The sequence below is a fragment of the Pygocentrus nattereri genome, chromosome 1 (genome assembly GCF_015220715.1).
Source record: "Pygocentrus nattereri isolate fPygNat1 chromosome 1, fPygNat1.pri, whole genome shotgun sequence".
Taxonomy (NCBI): domain Eukaryota; kingdom Metazoa; phylum Chordata; class Actinopteri; order Characiformes; family Serrasalmidae; genus Pygocentrus; species Pygocentrus nattereri.
Genome location: NC_051211.1, coordinates 43,717,765 through 43,722,100, shown reverse-complemented (window position 1 = coordinate 43,722,100; position 4,336 = coordinate 43,717,765).

Sequence of the window (4,336 nt, the reverse complement as noted above, 5' to 3'; positions counted from 1 at the left end):
TTTTCACCGAGGTGGGCTCCCTGACAAGCATAAATTATGTTAATAGAACGGAATAAAAAACACTTTATTCCAAAGGTTTTAGTACTTTGAGATGTCAGGATGATCTAGTGTGCTACCTGGAGAGAAGTCTGAAGCTTAAGTTAGAACGCTAAAATATTAAAACTAGAAACGGCACACTCTCCTGAGGAGAAAGGGGGGAGGGTGAAAAATGAAGCAGGCGCCAGGCGGCGTGTTCTCCCAGGTGAACTCTTCTTCGCTCATTAACTGATCAGAGTGCCAAATATAACTGCATGGTGCAATCTCAGATAGCGCTCAACTTATTTGACAAAAGCATTTTATGAAAGGAAACGCCATTAAGTCTTGCGTTTTCTCCCGTTTGTCCGCATCGTCTCGGTCAATGTTATCTAAATGCCGAGTTACGTCTTCAGGCCAATTTAGGCCTTTGATTTAGAGAAAGTTGATTGACTTCAAGGGTTATTACGTTTGTGGGTTATCTGGTCAGAGGTGCTGATGAAATAGTGTTTTCCTTCCATAATTTCCTTCAGATGAGTTATAAGGACGTGGTCCCGCTGCTCCCTCGGCATTAGTGGCTATAATGAAGCAGGAGAGGCTGAATAAGCCACGCCCAGCATGTTAACTGAACTGTTCCGTTGTTACTATGACAAAAAGGCTACCGATTGATCTGGATGTTGATTGATCTGCTTGCTGATTGATCTAATGAATACAGAGTGTTGTACACTCTTTACTCCTACAGATGTATTTCAGTGCTAGTGATGGAAAATGCTGTTCAGTTACCTAAACCGATTCTTTCAAAGTGTTCTTTCCAAGGATTTATTTTGATTTCTTCCAGATATAATGACACTGGATTCAGAATCTGCTACCTCTACTCACTGATGGAAGTCCAGCATATAAAACAAAGAGGAAACCAACCAAATTCAGATTTACAGTGAAAAGAGAGTTCATTCAAATTTACAGAGAGAAAATGTTTTATTTAAAGAAAATGTCCGTAATGTTACAAGGTTGCTTTTTATGAGGTCAAATTCTGAAAAATTATGTTCAAATGTTATTAGAAGCCTCTAATATGGGACAAAAATCTTGTGTCGATGCTACAAAAAAGTCAAATTCAGTCAATCTTTTAAATTATATACATTGATTCATCGGACAGAACCGGTTCAAAAGAACAGTTCATTCACGGGTGGGACATTGCTATTCAGCAGAGCAGAGTGCACGAAGTGGGGGAGGGGCCTTCAATTACTGCAGACGCTAGGTTGGATCAATAACATTTAAATTGCTTATGGTAATCACCTGAGGTCCAGTCACTGCCATCAGCATAAGCAATCTGCTGACCCCAGCCGAGTTAAACACGAGCTTCTTCTGCAGTGTAAGAGCAGAGGTCACGCTAGTGCCTGCATGGGATTAGCTGGGGAGGATTGTGTGTGTTTGTGTGTGTGTGTTTGTGTGTATGCGCACGCACAAGCTGTGGAAGCTCAGCTGGTGTGTGTGTATGAGACTGGACCGAGGAACGTCTTAGGAAACAGCTGCTGGTCGATGGGCCATTCAACACATGCCACTTTTAGAAGTAATTGAGTGGTTGATTGTCTTCACTTGATTCAGTCAAGTAAATAGGAAGATTAAGGGAAACAAGTATTCAGATAGTTTTGTTTTTGTTATTTGAAATATTTCCAATGCACATGTCCACTTAAAGGCAAGGTAAGTCAAATTTACAAGATTTCACAGCGCACTCTCAGACTTATGATAAGGAAGGTAAGAAGGAATCCATCAGTCACTTGAAACATGAGCTTGAAAGCAGCAGGGACAGTGAAGTGTGGAGATGGGAGCATTATATGGGGCTGCTTCTCTGTAAACAGTCCTGGGACATTACACTAATCTTCACAAAGAACATGAATGGAGAGTTGTACCAAAACATTTAATCTCATCAGCCAAGAAACTGAATCTAATTAGGAGATTCAGATATTTCAACAAGAAAACGACCCCAAACATACAAAGAAAAGAGCTCAACACTCAAAGTTTCTAGAAAGGAAGGGGTAGATAGTTGAATGGCCTTGCCAATCTGCTGACTTGAATCCCACTGAAAACATCTGGAGGATTTTAAAATTGTCCATCAGAGAGACCCTCATAAGCTTGGAGTAGGGGAAATGGTTTGTCAAGAGAAATGGATGAAAACTCAAACACAATGCTGCAAAAAGCTGATTACATCTTACTGTAGATGTCTAGGATGTGTAACTGCCAACAACGACTTCGCAACAAAGTACTGATGTTATTCATCTGTAGTGTCTGAATTATTTTTTGGCTGTCTTCCTTGCTTAGACTTCCTTCTGCACTCTTTGGCACATTGAGCAGCATGTGCTCTCTAGTGGATCCGGTCAGCTGCAGCGGTTACAGGTTCATCCCATGAATCCCTGATGTTTTTAAGATCTACCTTGAACATTGCCCACCAAGTTATAGGTGGTCTGTCTTTCTTTTGTTTTCTCTTGGTGGTACCCGGTACACTGCGGTCTTGGATATGCACTGACTGGGAAAGCATAGAACATACTCAGCCAGTTGCATCCTGTGTTCAGTGATGATTTCTTCCAGCTTACCCAAGCCCCTTCATTTTAGAACTTCCTCTTTTGTAATACGGTCTTGGTAGGAAATCCCCAGTATTCTCCACAGGCACCTTTGATGGAACATATTAAGATTCAAGGCTGTCATTTTATGTGGTCATCCAGGTTTTGCTGTCATATACACCTGTCAGGCATAACATTAAGACCATCTCCTTGTTTCTATGCTCATTGTCCATTTTATCAGCTCCACTTACTATATAGGTGCAGTTTGTAGTTCTACAATTACAGACTGTAGTCCATCTGTTTCTCTGCATACTTTGTTAGCCCCCTTTTACCCTGTTCAGTGGTCAGGACCCCCATGGACCCTCACAGAGCAGGTACTGGGTGGTGGATCAGCTCTGCAGTAACACTGATGTGGTGGTTGTGTGCTAGTGTGTGTTGTGCTGGTATGAGTAGCTCAGACACAGCAGAACTACAAAGTGAACCTATATAGTAAGTGGAGCTGTTAAAATGAACAATGAGCATAGAAACAAGGAGGTTATCATAATATTATTTGGTGTATGGCAGTTGTGTACAGTAGATGCTGGTGGTGTACAAGCAGATCTTCCCTTCTGTACTGATCAATGCTGCAAACCCGATTAGGCACAGACACTGGAACACATTTGTTGCCTTGCCAGTCCTGTATTGAACGTCCTTTTCAACATCTCCATCTCTGGTAAAAATGCTCCTAAGACAAGTGAACTCATCAGCTTCTTTGATGGCTTGCTCTCCAGCAGTCAGTTGTACCCTTGTTCTTTGGTTGAATCCACAAGGTCTTCACCTTGTCTGAGTTAATGTGTAAACCAACTTTTCCGGCTTCTTGTTCGAGGCTTGTGCTTAGGTGTGGCAGACCAGGTGTGCTTCCTGACAGTAGCGCAATGTCACTTTCAAAGTCAAGGCCTGTGAGTCGATATTGATCTTTCCACTGGATACCAAAGCGTGTGACTTTCATCGCTCTATTGATGACAAAATCTATGACAAGTAGGAATAAGAATGGAGAAACGATGCAGCCTTGACGTACACCAGTCTTTAAGCTAAAAAAGTTAGTGAGCCCATCGTTCACCTCGATGCAGCAGCTGGAGTTGAGACACAGATTCCAGAAGATGTTGACTTACTGCTGGTCGCGAGACTCTCTGTGGATGCTATCAGAGAACTTTCAAAGTCGATGAAGTTGACAGTAAGTGAATGCTGAACTGGATTCCACAACTTTGCATAGTGTGAGGATCTGCTCACTGCAAGATTGCCCCCACCCCCTTTGCAGAATCCAGGATTTTGGCTATCAATTTCATTTTAAACTTGTCTTTTAACATCTATGCTTATGAATACCTTTTGATCACATTTATTAGTACAAATTCAATAGACATTATGTTTAAAAATCTGACGTGGACTAAACTCCTGAACCAATGCTTGTTTCCTGTCACTGTATGCTTTTGGTTAGCCATTTATAGACAAGTTGAAGTTCTGTTGTTGTCAGTTCTCAATGGGAGTCCTTCGGCTATCACATAACACTGTAGTCAAATTGGAAATTTGAAGGCCTATACGACTCTACCTGATTGTAGGCCCATACGTAATCTGACTCTGCATCTGTTCAAAGCTCTGCACATACTGGACAGTCTGGGCTACTTAAAATCTGGTCACTGGACCCTTTAGATTTGCTATTTATGCGATTTTACATTCATGACTCATGGGTAGTCATAATAATAATTTACATCAAATTTTAGAGCACCAGCTTA